The sequence below is a fragment of the Pleurodeles waltl genome, unplaced genomic scaffold, assembly GCF_031143425.1.
Source record: "Pleurodeles waltl isolate 20211129_DDA unplaced genomic scaffold, aPleWal1.hap1.20221129 scaffold_127, whole genome shotgun sequence".
Taxonomy (NCBI): Eukaryota; Metazoa; Chordata; class Amphibia; order Caudata; family Salamandridae; genus Pleurodeles; species Pleurodeles waltl.
Window position 1 is genome coordinate 486,037 of NW_027149833.1, and position 19,086 is coordinate 505,122.

The 19,086-nt window shown below is 51.8% G+C and overlaps 2 non-coding genes across 2 annotated transcripts; both read right to left on the reverse strand.

Moving 5' to 3' along the window:
- Positions 1–3,357: 3,357 nt before the first annotated feature.
- Positions 3,358–3,484, reverse strand: LOC138273956 (small Cajal body-specific RNA 4). The gene has a single exon (XR_011200327.1). It is a non-coding gene; the product is annotated as a small Cajal body-specific RNA 4 (non-coding RNA).
- Positions 3,485–18,043: 14,559 nt separating this feature from the next.
- Positions 18,044–18,171, reverse strand: LOC138273987 (small Cajal body-specific RNA 4). Its single transcript, XR_011200359.1, has one exon. It is a non-coding gene; the product is annotated as a small Cajal body-specific RNA 4 (non-coding RNA).
- Positions 18,172–19,086: the final 915 nt, after the last annotated feature.

The following is a 19,086-nucleotide window of genomic DNA, read 5'->3' on the forward strand; positions in this document are numbered from 1 at the left end:
AACAAAAACATTGGCTGTAGCTTCAGGGAGGATTTGGTACAGAATCTGACAAAATACAAATTCATAATTCCGAATGATTTTATTCAGGAGGATTCGGAAACCTGAAAGTCAACTGTCCTCATGAGGATAAAAATACACAAAATAACATATGGAAATAATTTATACATTTTCCGAACGCTATCGCAGAAAACTTACTGAATATCATATCACTTTACCTCACAGTTACCATTGATCACACCTGCCAATTAGTAGCTCAGATATCCCAATGTTAATATGCTTGATCATGTGTTCCCATTAGTAGTGACTATGACTGAGCGCAGCATCTAACCATTCAGCAAGTTACAAGTCGCAGGGTTCTTTACGTAATGCACTATGAACTGATCGTCCATGTGCCTGGAAGTGTGTCCCGCTCCCCACTCTGGTGCATCAAAGCTTGTCATATGGAACAAATCAAAGACGTGCTTCCGGGCACAAATTAAGTAAAAACCCTTAATATGTTAAACCTTGTAAATGCCTATGTAGCCATGGATTAATCCCCATTACGTGACTCAGTTATTAAACTGCACCAAAGAAGACCATAGAATTCGGTAACTGAGCACAGAGTATTACAAACTGAGAATTTTACTATTAGGTGAAAAACAGTAACTAGATTGTGCCACAGCAGCGCCAGAAGACGACAGGAAGAGAAATTAACCTTAACACTGGATAGAGCTGCTGAGATGAACGACCTAGAACAGATTGACAAACCATTTATTCAGTTGTCCCTTTTAGTTATTTTGGACCGTGAGGGCAGACGGGGCCGTTGAGGATCAAGAAAGTCGGCTTGATCAAATCAGAAATCCTCATGAGACAGTACAATATTTAGGCTGCCCTGAATTAATCCTTGCAAAAAGTTAAGGTGCAAGAAAGAGTCCTTTCCAACCAATTTCTGACAGGACGCTGTGTGTTATGAAATAGTTTGGCTCCAGAGAGGGTAAGGATCTTTAACTTAAAGGTAACAGAGCAGGGCTAATTTTGTCTTTGGATCATGCTACTGTTTTACACCTGAATGCTAACTCGCATATGCGCACATTGGTGAAGACTAGTCTCCCACCTATGCCCCCCGCGCCGAAAGAGCGCCGAATGGCCGCCAGAATAGCGCCGAGAGAGCGCCAAATGGCCGCCAGAATAGCGCCGAGAGAGCGCCAAATGGCCGCCAGAATAGCGCCGAGAGAGCGCCAAATGGCCGCCAGAATAGCGCCGAGAGAGCGCCAAATGGCCGCCAGAATAGCGCCGAGAGAGCGCCAAATGGCCGCCGAGAGAGCGCCAAATGGCCGCCGAGAGAGCGCCAAATGGCCGCCGAAAGAGCGCCAAATGGCCGCCGAAAGAGCGCCAAATGGCCGCCGAAAGAGCGCCAAATGGCCGCCGAAAGAGCGCCAAATGGGCGCCAGAATAGCGCCGAAAGAGCGCCGAAAGAGCGCCGAAAGAGCGCCGAAAGAGCGCCAGAATAGCGCCAGAAGAGCGCCAGAAGAGCGCCAGAAGAGCGCCAGAAGAGCGCCGAAAGAGCGCCGAAAGAGCGCCGAAAGAGCGCCGAAAGAGCGCCGAAAGAGCGCCGAAAGAGCGCCGAAAGAGCGCCGAAAGAGCGCCAGAATAGCGCCGAAAGAGCGCCAGAATAGCGCCGAAAGAGCGCCAGAATAGCGCCGAAAGAGCGCCAGAATAGCGCCGAAAGAGCGCCGACAGAGAGGGCCAGGAGAGCGCCGACAGAGAGGGCCAGGAGAGCGCCGACAGAGAGGGCCAGGAGAGCGCCGACAGAGAGGGCCAGGAGAGCGCCGACAGAGAGGGCCAGGAGAGCGCCGAAAGAGGGCCAGGAGAGCGCCGAAAGAGGGCCAGGAGAGCGCCGAAAGAGGGCCAGGAGAGCGCCGAACGGCCGCCAAAAGAGCGCCACATGACCGCCAAAAGAGCGCCGAAATACACATGCCGGCAAAATACCGCCCAAAAAAACGCCATAAAACCGCCAACAGACTTCTGGCTTGGTCTGGAAGTTCACAAGCTAGGATACCCCATAAAGTGTCAAATGAGCCTTGCTCCTCTAATTGGAAATATTAGTATACTGTGGCCTGGCTCTGTGGTATGCACACCTGGCATGTGACAGCCTCCTGTACCCATATATAAATTTACTTAGAACCATGCTGGCCTCTCAACCCTTTCAAAGGCTTTTTTGGCCTGCAACATGGGAAGATGCACAGGGTGAAAGCACAGAACTGCACTGGACTAGATTACTCAGACTCTTAAACAGGCTTGGTGTTGAACATTAATCTTATCCTAGGGGCTCAATACACAATATGCAATGCAAGAGAGCGAGCTCCACAAAAGAAAACTATGATGCAGACCGGCTCACAGTTCAACATTCAAAGCCCGTATTCTGTAGGAATTATGCTCACCGTGACGTCCAGATGAGGCCCTGGAACCATTTCTCTCTGGGAGTTCGGTTTTTATGCCCATAAGAGGTGGAATCGACCAAGACATCACGTTCCTGTCAGCAAAAACAAAAATGTTACTGAAAAAAGCGATACCCATGATTTCAAGAAGCAAAAATATTATTTTCTGGTACACCCACAGCCTACTGGAAGCCTAGTCCTCCTTCTGAATTTTACACAGAAGTTTAGCCCCTCAAGTACACAGAAATGTGTGTGGAAGGGCAGAGGGAAAACAAAAAAGTCCAAGAAATAAACCACCACACAAAGCACCATCTTCACCCCTTGACCTTTCATCACCAAGTACTGCCTGTAACTATCTTTCTCTACAGATAAATCTAGGCTTGCCAGGTTACCGATTGATCTTCCAGTTCACAGATTTAATGAAAAGTATGCATTTTGGTGCAAGCTGGATCTGTACAGAAAGTTTGTCTGTGGTCGGTAACACCAAAACTGTGAGCATCAAGAGCTACTGAAATAGTGTGGGGTCCTGCTTTCTAATGTGGGCAGAATATTGCTTACACTTGAAAGCATTCAACTTTGTGTCCATATTGTATTAAGGTGTCTTTCAGAGGGCAATTTGTTTTTTTTTACAGTTTTGGTAATATCGGTCTTATTAGCAAGCTGCAAAAAAAGACTTTCACGTAACAGATGGACTTCTTTCACCTGATGTACCCACAGAAAGGATACAATAAGACATATTGGCGTGGGTGCTATAACATCGCCCATATTAGACGTCACTCCAACGGTGCCCACAGGAAATGTAGAACACTGTCGGAAGCTAGATTACTATCCCTCGCCCCAGTGATCGCACTGAAAGAATTCTCCCACTGTTCAAAGCCAACACAGCCATGATGCATACTGCCACTAGAGCGCAACAACAATGAGCAAATGAGAACAGGGCAAATGTAGGAAGTAGTAACACGTCACTAGCTCTTCTTGAAACTGACAGTTCTCTACTTCCCTTTACTCTAGGGGGATAGTATCAGCAGAGCCTTACTTCATAGGCCCAACCTTCTTAATCCTCCATTAACACAAACATTGGCTGTAGCTTTAGGGAGGATTTATTACAGAATCTGACAAAATACAATTTTATAATTCCGAAGGATTTTACTCAGGAGGATTCGGAAACCTGAAAGCCAACTGTCCTCATAAGGATAAAAATACACAAAATAACATATGGAAATAGTTTATTAATTTCCGAACGCTATCTCAGAAAACTTACTGAATATCATATCAATTTACCTCACAGTTACCATTGATCACACCTGCCAATTAGTAGCTCAGATATCCCAATGTTAATATGCTTGATCATGTGTTCCCATTAGTAGTGACTATGACTGAGCGCAGCATCTAACCATTCAGCAAGTTACAAGTCGCAGGGTTCTTTACGTAATGCCCCATGAACTGATCGTTCATATGCCTGGAAGTGTATCCCGCTCCCCACTCTGGTGCATCAAAGCTTTTCATATGAAACAAATCAAAGACGTGCTTCCGGGCACAAATTAAGTAAAAACCCTAAATATGTTAAACCTTGTAAATGCCTATGTAGCCATGGATTAATCCCCATTACGTGCATCAGTTATTAAACTGCACCCAAGAAGATCATAGAATTCGGTAACTGAGCACAGAGTATTACAAACTGAGAATTTTACTATTAGGTGAAAAACAGTAACTAGATTGTGCCACAGCAGCGCCAGAAGACGACAGGAAGAGAAATTAACCTTAACACTGGATAGAGCTGCTGAGATGAACGACCTAGAACAGATTGACAAACCATTTATTCAGTTGTCCCTTTTAGTTCTTTTGGCCTGTGAGGGCAGACGGGGCGCGTTGAGGATCAAGAAAGTCGGCTTGATCAAATCAGAAATCCTCATGAGGCAGTACAATATTTAGGCTGCACTGAATTAATCCTTGCAAAAAGTTAAGGTGCAAGATAGAGGTGGTCATTACAACCCTGGCGGACCGTGTTAAAGCGGCGGTAAGACCGCCAACAGGCCGGCGGTAAAACTTTTGCAATTACTACTGTGGCGGAAACCGCCAACAAAGACAGCCACTTTAACACTCTGACCGCCACGGCGGTACAAACAAACAGCTCGGCGGTCACCACCAACAGACAGGCAGAGGACAATGTACCTGCCACACTATTATGACAGGCCAATCTGCCACCTTTTCCGGGGCGGATACACCGCGGATAAAAACACGGCGGAAACAGGAATCTCAAAGGGAAAACGCTCACCTCTACACACTCCACGAGGAAGGAGGACACCATGGACCCGGACCTCCAAATTCTCCCTGAGATTGTCTTCCTGCTCCTGTACCAGGAGCACCAACGCCGGCGGCGAACACCACAGTGAATACTGCACCTACGACACAGGGGAGGGGGGAAACAGGGACACACACACGCAACACCCCCACCCACGACAACACACACACTAATACATATTTATACATTATATTAACACCCCCCAATCCCCCCCCCCCCCCCCCGGAAGAATGCAAAGACAAAAGGAAATGAGTGTAACCATTGTAATATATCAAAAATCAGTAAGCAAAAATATACATTATTATTATACACTATTAACAAAATATACACCAAGATTATTAGTCCAGATATTGCACCATTTATGGTCCGTGGATCACTGGGCCCACAATGCATGGGCGAGGCCCACACACGATACCAGATCAAAACAGAGAGAACACTGCAGGGGCATCAGATAGAAATACAACAGGCACCTCTGGGGGAAGGGAAAGGGTGGCACCTCAGCCGGATGACTGCATGACGCCAGATCCACGAGGGGCCTCCATGCCCATTGATGTATCCTGGGAAGTGCAAAGCCACAGTCTCTCAAGTCTCTACAGTGGGTGGTTTGCCCACTGATCAATCCTGGGGAGTGCAAAGCCACAGTCTCTCAAGTCTCTACAGTAGGTGGTTTGCCCACTGATCAATCCTGTGGAGTGCAAAGCCACAGTCTCACAAGTCTCTACAGTGGGTGGTTTGCCCACTGCTGCATCCTGGGGAGTGCAAAGCCACAGTCTCACAAGTCTCTACAGTGGGTGGTTTGCCCACTAATCAATCCTGGGGAGTGCAAAGCCACAGTCTCTCAAGTCTATACAGTGGGTGGTTTGCCCACTGATCAATCCTGGGGAGTGCAAAGCCACAGTCTCTCAAGTCTCTACAGTGGGTGGTTTGCCCACTGCTGCATCCTGAGGAGTGCAAAGCCACAGTCTCTCAAGTGGATAACATTCTCCACTGGTGTCTGGAGGGGGCTTTGTGCCCAGAGTGCTTCATCCTGTGAAGGACAGACAGAGTGGATGCATGTCTCCACTGGTTCTGGAGGGGGACTGGTGCCCAGAGTGCTTCATTCTGTGAAGGAAAGACAGAGTGGATGCATGTCTCCACTGGTTCTGGAGGGGGACTGGTGCCCAGAGTGCATCACTCACCCCGTGACGGTCCCTGTTGCGTCAGTGCCCCTGCCGCTCATGGCTAGCGGTGCTTGAGTTGGCGGTCCTTGCCCTGTGCAGTGGTGCTTGAGTTGGCGGTCCTTGCCCTGTTCAGCAGTGCTTGCCCTGTGCAGCGGTGCTTGAGTTGGCGGTCCTTGCCCTGTTCAGCAGTGCTTGCCCTGTTCAGAGGTACTTGAGTTGGCGGTCCTTGCCCTTTTCAGCGGTGCTTGAGTTGGCGGTCCTTGCCCTGTTCAACGGTGCTTGCCCTGTACAGCGGTGCTTGAGTTGGCGGTCCTTGCCCTGTTCAACGGTGCTTGCCCTGTTCAGCGGTGCTTGAGTTGGTGGTCCTTGCCCTGTTCAGCGGTCCTTGCCCTGTTCAGCGGTGCTTGAGTTGGCGGTCCTTGCCCTGTTCAGCAGTGCTTGAGTTGGCGGTCCTTGCCCTGTTCAGCGTTGCTTGCCCTGTGCAGCGGTGCTTGAGTTGGCGGTCCTTCATTGCCCAGCTGGGCTGGGGCTGGCTCTCCTTCATTGGTCAGCTGGGCTGTGGCTGGCGGGGCTCTCCTGGGCAGGAGGGCTGTGGCTGGCGGGGCTCTCCTGGGCAGGAGGGCTGTGGCTGGCGGGCCCTCCTGGGCAGGTGGGCTGTGGCTGGCGGGGCCCTACTGGGCAGGTGGGCTGTGGCTGGCGGGGTCCTCCTGGGCAGCGATGATTGGGCTGCCGGTGGCCTCGACGATGGGGCTGGCGGTGGCCTCCTGGGCAGCGACGATGGGGCTGGCGGTGGCCTCCTTGGCAGCGGCGATGGGGCTGGCGGGGCCCTCCTGGGCAGCGGGGATGATGGCGGGCTTCTCCGCTGTGCTGCTCGTCCCAGACTTGCCGGGTTTCTTCTGGCCCTTCCCCACCTTGGGAGGAGTCACAGCTGAGTCCACACTCCCACCGGGACCCCTGGGAGCAGCTTGGGTGGCTGGAGTCTTCCCCCTCTCCCACCGGGCACTGGCCAACGTCTGGTGCTTCACAGGGGGGGACTGGCTGTGCTGTGGCTCCGTGACACACTGGCTGTCCTGGTGACCGGTGCACTCCACATACCTGTGACAACAGGCACCACTGGTCCCGGAGATTTTGTGGCTGAGATGCTAGTTCGGGACCTAGGAGTTGGATGGGGGGGGCGGATAGGTTAATCGTGGACAGGAAAAGTTGTTTGGACACACTGGGACGGGTAGCTGGAGGGGGTTTGGGAGTGGAGGAAGAGGTGGTGGTTGTAGGAGGTGTACGTTTTGTGGTTTTGGGAGCAGGTGCATGCGCTGGAGGCTGTGGTGAGGTGGATGTATGTTGGGTGGGTGTGTGCCTGCGTTTGTGTATCTTCGGCCGGGGCGTCACAGACACACTGGGAGAGGACACAGGGGACGTGTGAATGGTAGTGGGGGTGGTGACTGCACGTGAGCGGGGTGTGCTGGTGCGGGACGTAGTGGCTGTAAAGGTAGTGCATGCAGGTGTGAGTGTAGACGAGACTGGAAGGGAGGAGGGAGACGACGAGGAGGGGGACACAGTGGAGGCAGTGGATGTTGGTGTGTCTGTATGTGTGTGATGCTTGCATGAGTGCCTGTGGAATGTGTGGTGCTTATGTTTGCCTGAGCTTCCCTTGTGTGGTGAGGTGTGTGCAGGCTGGTCTGATGGTGTGCTTGGGATAGGCAGAGGTAAAGGGGATTGGGTCTGGGTGGAGGAAGTTGGAGAGGGAGGCCAGACACAGGGACAATGGCTGCCATCAGTGCTGAGGCCAGAGTTTGAAAGGATTGGTGAAGTGCCGCCTGACCAGAATGAATGCCCTTGAGGAATGCATTAGTTTGTTGCCACTCCCCTTCTACACCCTGGATGGCATTCACAATGGTAGAGTGCCCAACAGTGAGTGACCTGAGGAGGTCAATGGCCTCCTCACGGAGGGCAGCAGAGGTGACTGGGGCAGGAGCTGAGGTGCCTGGGGCGAAAGTGATGCCCACCCTCCTGGGTGAGCTGGCACGGGGTGAAGGCTGAGGGGCTGCTGGGAGGGCGGTGCTGGTAGGGGGGGTGGCGGCTGTACCTGTAGAAGTGGGGGGCACAGATGTTGCCGCCACCACAAGGGAGCTCCTATCCCCGCCGTGGTGCTCCCCTTGCCCTCCGTCCCACTGGTGTATTCAGAGTCCGTAGTGTGGCCCTCCATGGCCATGTGGGATGCAGCTCCCTCGTGCTCCGGTGCCACTGCTCCTCCGCCTGATGATGCTAATGCACACAAGAACAGGGAGACCACAAAAAAGGGGGGGAACAGAAGAAAGACATGTTGAGTGCATGGATTACTGCTACCGTTGGCGGACAAGACAGACACAGAACCCCCGTGCACTACGTTGCGCTGTTGGGCTCTACAGTGCAATTCCTGGGAAATGGCCTACAAGGCTATGGAAGACATCTGTACACATAGATGACACAGGTGCATGAATAGCTGTACTTGGCACTCTACAGAGGTGGGGGGCCACAGGGCGATGCCTTACGGAGGGGCCTAGCCTATGGAACTCGCCCTGTCCAAGGGAAACCCACAGCCCTCCTCCCCCACTCAGACACCTCCACTGCGCGCAAAGTCAGCTGAATGAGAGTGTACTCAACCCCCTGTGTCTGCTGTGGTGCCCTCAAGCGCCCATCCAACTCCGGGTAGGCCACCGCCAGGATCCTGAACATCAGGGGGGTCATGGTTCGACGGGCACCCCTCCCACGTTGGGAGGCCATCCCCAGCTGAGCCTCCGCCGTCTTCTTGCTCCAGTGGCGAATGTCCTCCCATATCTTCCGGCAGTGGGTGCTCCGTATGTGGTGGACCCCCAGGGTCCGGACGTCCTTGGCGATGGCACGCCAAATATCCTTCTTCTGGTGGGCGCTGACCTACATGAAATGTACAGGGTACGAAGAGAAGTCATTACCAACTGCGCCGTCAAAGTGAGTGGGTCCTATCCCTACCCTTGCCATGTGGCACATGCACCCACCGTCTTTCATGCATGCATAACTCTACCCCCTTCATTCTTACAACCAGCCCTCTCCACACAGGCATAGCCCATACAACATGCTCCCTGTGAACTTACCTGTTGGTCTGGAGGACCGTAGAGCAGCGTGTACTGGGGGAGGACCCCATCGACAAGCTTCTCCAACTCCTCTGATGTGAAGGCAGGGGCCCCTTTCCCAGACGCACGAGCCATTGTCTCTTCCAGACCGAGGTCACAGCAGCACTTGCAGTGTAGGTCCTCTCCTGTTGAAGATCAGGTATCGATTGATTCAACAGCTAGAAAATGGCGGTCACGTCCGCGGCAGTCATGTCCGCGGCGGTGCGTACCATCACCGCCGGCATACACCGTCATTGGCTCCTGGGACCCATAGGGTCCAATGTTCACCAATGCAGCATTGCGCTGCAGTCTTCGACCGCCTACCTCGACGGTGTACAACGCCAGCGCAGTTACCTCACATCCCATTGTCCCACTTTACAGGTCAGACAGCCGCCATTTCAGGGGCCCACATGGCCTAATTACCAACTGCGTCACACATACCTAGGCCTAGTCTCAACACACATACAGGCCACATTTTGTGTGTGAATGGTGTTCTGTGTAGACTGTGGGTACATACCTCTGAGTTGTTTAACTCTGTGCTCGCTGTTGTCCTTCATAGGCACCGTCCGCTGGAACATGTGAGGAGATGGCGGAATCCTTTGGTGTACCGACCGCTGGTGGACCTGTCGACAATGGAGGGAAGGAATTTGATTATCACCTACAGGTTTGACCGTGCCACAATCCAGGAACTGTGTACCCAGTTGGAGCCAGACCTGATGTCAGCAATCCGCCATCCAACAGGAATCCCCCCTCAAGTGCAGGTGCTATCAGTGATCCATTTCCTTGCTAGTGGGTCTTTTCAAACAACTGTGGCCATGGCATCAGGGATGTCCCAGCCTATGTTTTCCAACGTATTGTCCAAAGTGTTGTCTGCCCTGCTGAAACACATGCGGAGCTACATCGTTTTCCCTCAGGTGGAGGATTTATTTACCTACAGTGAAAGGTGACTTCTATGCCCTTGGACATATCCCCAACATCATAGGTGCCATTGATGGGACCCATGTGGCTTTGGTACCCCCCCACAGGAGTGAACAGGTGTACAGGAACCGGAAGAGTTATCATTCGATGAATGTAAAGATGGGTATGTTTGGCAGGCCAGTACATCTCCCATGTGAATGCCATGTTCCCTGGCTCAGTGCATGACGCCTACATCCTGTGGAATAGCAGCATCCCTTATGTGATGGGTCAACTCCAGAGGCACCGTGTGTGGCTATTAGGTGAGCACCTGGAAGCAAGTCAGTGGGAATGGTTGGCTGGGTCTGGGGATATCCCTACAGGTTAGTGTGTGTCTAACAGTTGTCCCTCGCCATTTGCAGGTGACTCTGGTTACCCCAACCTGTCATGGCTACTGGCCCCAGTGAGGAATCCCAGGACAAGGGCAGAGGAACACTACAATGAGGCCCATGGGCAAACTCAGAGGATTATAGAGCGGATCTTCGGCCTCCTGAAGGCCAGGTTCAGGTGCCTCCATATGACAGGTGGATCCCTATTCTACTCACCAAAGAAGGTGTGCCAGATCATCGTGGCCTGCTGTATGCTTCACAACTTAGCTTTGCGATGACAGGTGCCTTTTCTGCAGGAGGATGGTCCAGGTGGAGGTGTTGTGGCAGCTGTGGGGCCTGTGGACAGTGAAGACGAGGAAGCAGAAGAAGAGGACATCGACAACAGGAAATCGGTGATCCTGCAATACTTCCAGTGAGACACAGGTAAGAATACAAACCTGCCTACTACATGTACTTTAACACTACTACCTCTCTACTGTCTGTCCTTTTCACCCAGTGTATGGTCACGGAGTTGTCACTTTCACTTATGATTTCACAGATGTGGGTCCCACTGTGTGACATCTGCTTTGTTTCCTCATGGACTAGAGATGTGTGACATAGGTATGTTGACATTACAATTGAAAGAGCGTTTTGACACTGTAAGGTAATGCCTCCTTGGCATGGTTATCCCCTGACTTTTTGCCTTTGCTTATGCCAAGTTATGATTTGAAAGTGTGCTGAGGCCTGCTAACCAGGCTCCAGCACCAGTGTTCTTTCCCTAACCTGTACCTTTGTTTCCAGAATTGGCACACCCTGGCATCCAGGTAAGCCCCTTGTAACTGGTACCCCTGGCACCAGGGGCCCTGATGCCAGGGAAGGTCTCTAAGGGCTGCAGCATGTCTTATGCCACCCTGGAGACCCCTCACTCAGCACAGACACACTGCTTGCCAGCTTGTGTGTGCTGGTGGGGATAAAATGACTAAGTCGACATGGCACTCCCCTCAGGGTTCCATTGCAACCTCACACTGCCTATAGGTATAGATACATCACCCCTCTAGCAGGCCTTACAGCCCTAAGGCAGGGTGCACTATACCATAGGTGATGGCATAGGTGTATGAGCACAATGCACCTACAGTGTCTAAGCAAAACCTTAGACATTGTAAGTGCAGGGTAGCCATAAGAGTATATGGTCTGGGAGTCTGTCATGCACGAACTCCACAGCACCATAATGGCTACACTGAAAACTGGGAAGTTTGGTATCAAACTTCTCAGCACAATAAATGCACACTGATGCCACTGTACATTTTATTGTGATATACACCCCAGAGGGCATCTTAGAGATGCCCCCTGAAACCATACCCAACTGCCAGTGTGGGCTGACTAGTTTTAGCAGCCTGCCACACACCAAACATGTTGCTGGCCACATGGGGAGAGTGCCTTTGTCACTCTGTGGATAGTAACAAAGCCTGTACTGGGTGGAGGTGCCTCTCACCTCCCCCTGCAGGAACTGTAACACCTGGCGGTGAGCCTCAAAGGCTCACCCCCTTTGTTACAACACCCCAGGGCACTCCAGCTAGTGGAGTTGCCCGCCCCCTCCGGCCACGGCCCCACTTTTGGCGGCAAGGCCGGAGGAGATAATGAGAAAAACAAGGAGGAGTCACTGGCCAGTCAGCACAGCCCCTAAGGTGTCCTGAGCTGAGGTGACTGACTTTTAGAAATCCTCCATCTTGCAGATGGAGGATTCCCCCAATAGGATTAGGGATGTGCCCCCCTCCCCGCAGGGAGGAGGCACAAAGAGGGTGTAGCCACCCTCAGGGCTAGTAGCCACTGGCTACTAACCCCCCAGACCGAAACACACCCCGAAATCGAGTATTTAGGGGCTCCCAGAACCTAGCAAGATAGATTCCTGCAACCTAAGACGAAGAAGGAATGCTGAGCTGAAAAACCTGCAGAGAAGAAGGAGACACCAACTGCTTTGGCCCCAGCTCTACCGGCCTGTCTCCCCACTTCAAAAGAACTGCTACAGCGACGCGTTCCACAGGGTCCAGCAACCTCTGAAGCCTCAGAGGACTACCCTGCATCTAAAAGGACCAAGAACTCCTGAGGACAGGGGCTCTGCTCCAAGGAAGAAGCATCTTTGCAAAAAAGAAGCAACTTTGAAAGAACACACGTCTCCCGCCGGAAGCGTGAGACTTTGCACTCTGCACTCGACGCCCCCGGCTCGACTTGTGGAGAACCAGTACTACAGGGAGGACTCCCCGGCGACTGCGAGCCGTGAGTAGCCAGAGTTGACCCCCCTGAGCCCCCACAGCGATGCCTGCAGAGGGAATCCAGAGGCTCCCCTTGACCGAGACTGCCTGCTTCAAAGAACCCTACGCCTGGTAAAGACACTGCACCCGCAGCCCCCAGGACCTGAAGGATCCGACATCCAGTGCAGAAGCGACCCGCAGGTGGCCCTCTCCCTTGCCCAGGTGGTGGCTACCCCGAGGATCCCCCCCTTGCCTGCCTGCTTCGCTGAAGAGACCCCTGGGTCTCCCATTGAATCCTATTGCAAACCCGACGCCCGTTTGCACACTGCAACCGGCCGCCCCCTTGCCGCTGAGGGTGTACTTTTTGTGAGGACTTGTGTCCCCCCCGGTGCCCTACAAAACCCCCCTGCTCTGCCCTCTGAAGACCCGGGTGCTTACCTGCTGGCAGACTCGAACCGGGGCACCCCCTTCTCCATTGAAGCCCATGGGGGTCATTACGACCTCGGCGGTCTTTTTGCAAGACCGCTGAGGGACCGCCGTGCGGAAGACCGCCTGTGCAGGCGGTTTGCCGCTCGGCGTATTATGACTGTTGGCTGCTCTCCGTCGTTATTCCGACGGAGAGCCGCCAACAGCCATACTTGCGGGCGGCGGGGAAGTGGAGGTTGCTCCACCTCCACCGCCACGCCAACAGAACACCGCCCAGCGAATCACGTCCTGTGATTCGCCATGGCGGTGTTCTGTTGGCGGTGTGGTGTCGGCGGAGCTGCCCCCATGGCACCCGTCCCCTCCCGGAAGATCGACGGACCAGGTAAGTCGATCGTCCGTTAGGGGAGGGGGGTGTTGTGTGCGTGCATGGGGGTGTGCGTGTGTGTATGTAGAGGGGGTGTGTGAGTGCGTGTATGCTTGCGGCGGTGTTGTGTGTATGGGAATGAGTGCATGTATGTCTGTGGGTATGTCTGTATGGATGTGTGCGTGTATGTTTAAATGTGGGTGTGCGTTTCTGACTGTGTGTGTGGATGTAGGCATGTATGTCGGGGTGTGTGCGTGTGTGGTGCCTGCATTTGTGTCGGGTGTGTGTGAGTAATGTTATGTTGGGGGTCGGGTGGGGAGGGGGGCCCTGCCACCTTTGGGGTGTGACAGGGGTGGTGGGGGGTGTAGGGGAGGGTGTTAAGGTGGGAGTGGGGATGGGGGAGACCCCTATCAGTGCCAGGGAAGGATTTCCCTGGCACTGATAGTGCTTACCGCCATGGATTTCATGGCGGTTCAAACCGCTGGAAATCCACGGCGGTAAGCCGGGTCCAAATACCGCCGGCGGTATACTGACGGCCGCCGGGCTGGAGACCCAGGTCTCCAGCCCGGCGGTCCTCTCCACCCTGGCGGGCGGGACAGATAACCGGCGGTTGACCATGGCGGTAACCGCCATGGTCATAATACACCAAGGTAAGACCGCCAGCCTGTTGGTGGTCTTACCGCCGGTTCTCCGCCATCCGCCAGGGTTGGAATGACCCCCTATGTGTTTTGGGCACCACTTTGACCTCTGCACCTGACTGGCCCTGAGCTGCTGGTGTGGTAACTTTAGGGTTGCTCTGAACCCCCAGGGTGGGATACCTTGGACCCAACTTTGAACCCTGTAGGTGGTTTACTTACCTGCAAAACTAACAAACACTTATCTCCCCCAGGAACTGTTGAAAATTGCACTGTGTCCAGTTTTAAAATAGCTTATTGCCATTTGTGTGAAAACTGTATATGCTATTTTGCTAATTCAAAGTTCCTAAAGTTCCTAAGTGAAATACCTTTCATTTAAAGTATTGTTTGTAAATCTTGAACCTGTGGTTCTTAAAATAAACTAAGAAAAGATAGTTTTCTATATAAAAACCTATTGGCCTGGAATTGTCTTTGAGTGTGTGTTCCTCATTTATTGCCTGTGTGTGTACAACAAATGCTTAACACTACCCTCTGATAAGCCTACTGCTCGACCACACTACCACAAAATAGAGCATTAGAATTATCTCTTTTTGCCACTATCTTACCTCTAAGGGGAACCCTTGGACTCTGTGCATGCTATTTCTTACTTTGAAATAGTACATACAGAGCCAACTTCCTACAGACACTGTAATTGCTACTACACTACTTCGAAATCACAGACAGACTCCAGATTGTTTTGTGCTTTAAGGGTGTTTGTTTAAGTGCTCAATATTGGAGGGTGCTATAAAATGGTGAGGGGTGATGGTGGAGGAATGTCCATGGCAGAGTCCAGTCTATTAGTCTCACAGGTGCATTGCCCAAATGGGCATAGGAAGTGGAGGTGGGGCAGTTTGAGGATGGCCAGGGTGACAAGGTGTGACAGAAGGATGACAATCAGTGCAGTCTCATTTCTTGGCGGGGGTCTTGGCATCGTTCTCTGTCTTTGTCCTGGATCTCAGGGACTGTTTGCGGGGTGGTTCTCCCTCTGCAGGGGGTGGGGTGCTAGTGTGGTGGTCCTGTGGCGGTGCCTCTTGCCCACTAGCGCCGGTGGAGGTGGTGGCCAGTTCATTGTCCAGGCTAGTGTCAGCGGCCCCTTGTTGTGCCACAGTGTCCCTTCCTGGTGTTGAGGACCTCCATCAGCACCCCTACGATGGTGCCCAGGGTGGAGTTGATGGATCTGAGTTCCTCCCTGAAGCCCAAATACTGTTCCTCCTGCAGCCGCTGGGTCTCGTGAAACTTGGCCAGTACTACTGCCATCGTCTCCTGGGAATGGTGGTATGCTCCCATGATGTTGGAGAGGGCCTCGTGGAGAGTGGGTTCCCTGGGCCTGTCCCCACCTGTCGCACAGCAGCCCTCCCAGTTCCCCTGTGTTACTGGGCCTCTGTCCCCTGGACTGTGTCCCCACTGCTACTGCCCCCAGGTCCCTGTTGTTGTTGGGGTGGTGGGTTAGCCTGGGTTCCCTGTAGTGGTGGACACACTGCTGATTGACGTGTCCTGGGGACAGAGGTATGGGCCCGCTGGGTGGGTGCTGTGCTGGTGTTTCCATAGGGGGGGAAGCTCTGTGGTGGACTGTGCCTGTGTGAGGGGAACTGACTGTCCCGAGGTCCCAGATGGGCAGGGCTGGTCATCTAGATCCAGTTGGACAAAGCTTCTGTCATCACTGTGGGCCTCTTCTGTTGGTGGTGTGGACATGTGTGGACCCTCCTGTCCTGTGATGTTGGGTAGGGGTCCTGCAGGGGTATAAAAGGATGTTTATTGCATCTGTGTGTGCCATGGTGTGCAATGGGTGGGTGACCGTGTACCCCAGTGCTTGCATTCCTGTGTGGGACCTTGTGTGACGGTGGTTTAGGGGGGTATCTTGGTATGTGCAATGGCCATGCTTTGGTGATGGGTGTCCATGCTTTGTTGTTTCATGCAGGGCTGGTATTGGGATGTGTGGTTTGTGATATTGGGACATTTGTGAGGAGTTGGAATGATGGGGGTGAGGGCGAGGGTGGGGGTATGTGATGGCATGCAGGTAGGGTGGGGGATATAGTAGTAACGCATTGCCTTACCAGAGTCCATTCCTCCATCTACTCCTGCGAGGCACTCAGGATGCAGAATCGCCAAGACTTGCTCCACCCATGTTGTTAGTTGTGGGGGAGGAGGTGGGGGTCCGCCGCCAGTCTGCTGAACCGCAAGGTGATGTCTTGAGACCACGGAACGCACCTTCCACCATAGGTCTTCCACCTCTTCTTGATGTCCTCCCTATTTCTTAGGTGGTCTCCCACTGCGTTAACCCTGTCCACTATTCTTTGCAATAGCTCCATCTTCCTAGCTATGGAGGTGTGCTGCACCTGTGATCCGAATACCTCCACCATGACCCTGAGCTCCTCCTCAGAGAACCTGGGGTGTCTTTGCCGTGCCATGGGGTGGTGTGGGTGATGTGTGTAGTGATAAGTGGGGTGATATTTAGTGGTGTGTTGTGTGAGGTGCGTGGAAGTTATGTGGTTGATGGTATTGTGTGCCTGTAGATGCTTGGTAGTAGTTTGTAGTGTCTCTCTCTGGCCTTCTTTCGGTATTTTGGTCGTAGGGGTTTGTGGGTGATGTGGGTGTGTGTTTTATATTGTAATGGGTGTGTGGGAGTGATGTGTGTATGTGTATCAGGTGTGTGTATTGTCCAAAGTGGCAGTGTTTTGTAAGAGTGTGTGTATTTTGAGCGCAGCGGTGTGTACCACCAATGGAATACCGCAGTTGAAAGACCGCCGCGTGGATTAGTGGGTCGTGATAGTGTGGGATTATTTCTGTTGGCTGGACGGTAGAGGTTTTGTTATCGCCAGTTTATCACTGACCTTTGGTGTGGCGGACTTGTGTGGGTGCCTCAATTTTGGCGGATTCCGAGCAGTGGGTCATAATGACCATGGCGGAATTCCACTGTAGCGGCAGTGTGTTGGCGGTCTTCTGCATGGCGGTAAGCGGCTTTTACCGCCAATGTTCTAATGAGGGCCTTAGTGTTGAACATTAATCTTATTTTAGGGGCTCAATACACAATATGCAATGCAACAGAGCTAGCTCCACAAAAGAAAACTATGATGCAGACCTGCTCACACTTTAACATTAAAAGCCCGTATTCCATAGGAATTATGCTCACCGTGACGTCCAGATGAGGCCCTGGAACCATTTCTCTCTGGCAGTTGGGTATTTATGCCCATAAGAGGTGGAATCGACAAAGACATCACGTTCCTGTCAGCAAAAACAAAAATGTTACTGAAAAAAGCGATACCCATGATTTCAAGAAGCAAAAATATAATTTTCTGGTACACCCACAGCCTACTGGAAGCCTAGTCCTCCTTCTGAATTTTACACAGAAGTTTAGCCCCTCAAGTACACAGAAATGTGTGTGGAAGGGCAGAGGGAAAACAAAAAAGTCCAAGAAATAAACCACCACACAAAGCACCATCTTCACCCCTTGACCTTTCATCACCAAGTACTGCCTGTAACTATTTTTCTCTACAGTTAAATCTAGGCTTGCCAGGTTACTGATTTTATTTCCACTTCACAGATTTAATGAAAACTATGCATTTTGGTGCAAGTTGGATCTGTACAGAAAGTTTGTCTGTGGTCGGTAACACCAAAACTGTGAGCATCAAGAGCTACTGAAATAGTGTGGGGTCCTGCTTTCTAATGTGGGCAGAATATTGCTTACACTTGAAAGCATTCAACTTTGTGTCCATGTTGTATTAAGGTGTCTTTCAGAGGGCATTTTTTTTTTTTTTTTTTTTTACAGTTTTGGTCTTATTAGCAAGCTGCAAAACAGACTTTCACGTAACAGATGGACTTCTTTTACCTGATGGACCCCCAGAAAGGATACAATAAGACATATTGGCTTGGGTGCTGTAACATCGTCCATACTAGACGTCACTCCAACGGTGCCCACATGAAATGTAGAACACTGTCGGAAGCTAGACTACTATTTCTCGCCCCAATGATCGCACTGAAAGAATTCTCCCACTGTTCAAAGCCAACACAGCCATGATGCATACTGCCACTAGAACGCAACAACAATGAGCAAATGAGAACAGGGCAAATGGAGGAAGTAGTAACACGTCACTAGCTCTTCTTGAAACTGGACAGTTCTTTACTTCCCTTTACTCTAGGAGGATAGTATTAGCAGAGCCTTACTTCATAGGCCCAACCTTCTTAATCATCCATTAACAAAAACATTGGCTGTAGCTTTAGGGAGGATTTATTACAGAATCTGATAAAATACATGTAAGCAAATGCCTCCTTGGCATGGTTACCCCCTAACTTTTTGCCTTTGCTGATGCTACGTTATGATCTGAAAGTTTGCTGAGACCCTGCTAACCAGGCCCCAGCACCAGTGTTCTTTCCCTAAACTGTACCTTTGTCTCCACAACTGGCACAACCCTGACTCAGGTAAGTCCCTTGTAACTGGTACCCCTGGTACCAAGGGCCCTGATGCCAAGGAAGGTCTCTAAGGGCTGCAGCATGTCTTATGCCACCCGGGGGACCCCTCACTCAGCACATGCACACTGCCTCACAGCTTGTGTGTGCTGGTGGAAAGAAAATTACTAAGTCGACATGGCACTCCCCTCAGAGTGCCATGCCAACCTCACACTGCCTGTGGCATTGGTAAGTCACCCCTCTAGCAGGCCTTACAGCCCTAAGGCAGGGTGCACTATACCACAGGTGAGGGCATATGTGCATGAGCACTATGCCCCTACAGTGTCTAAGCAAAACCTTAGATATTGTAAGTGCAGGGAAGCCATAAGAGTATATGGTTTGGGAGTTTGTCAAACACGAACTCCACAGTTCCATAATGGCTACACTGAAAACTGGGAAGTTTGGTATCAAACTTCTCAGCACAATAACTGCACACTGATGCTAGTGTGCAATTTATTGTAAAATACACCCAGAGGGTATCTTAGAGATGCCCCCTGAAAACATACCCGACTTCCAGTGTAGGCTGACTAGTGTCTGCCAGCCTGCCACACACCAGACATGTTGCTGGCCACATGGGGGAGTGCCTTTGTCACTCTGTGGCCAGGAACAAAGCCTGTACTGGGTGAAGGTGCTTCTCACCACCCCCTGCAGGAACTGTAACACC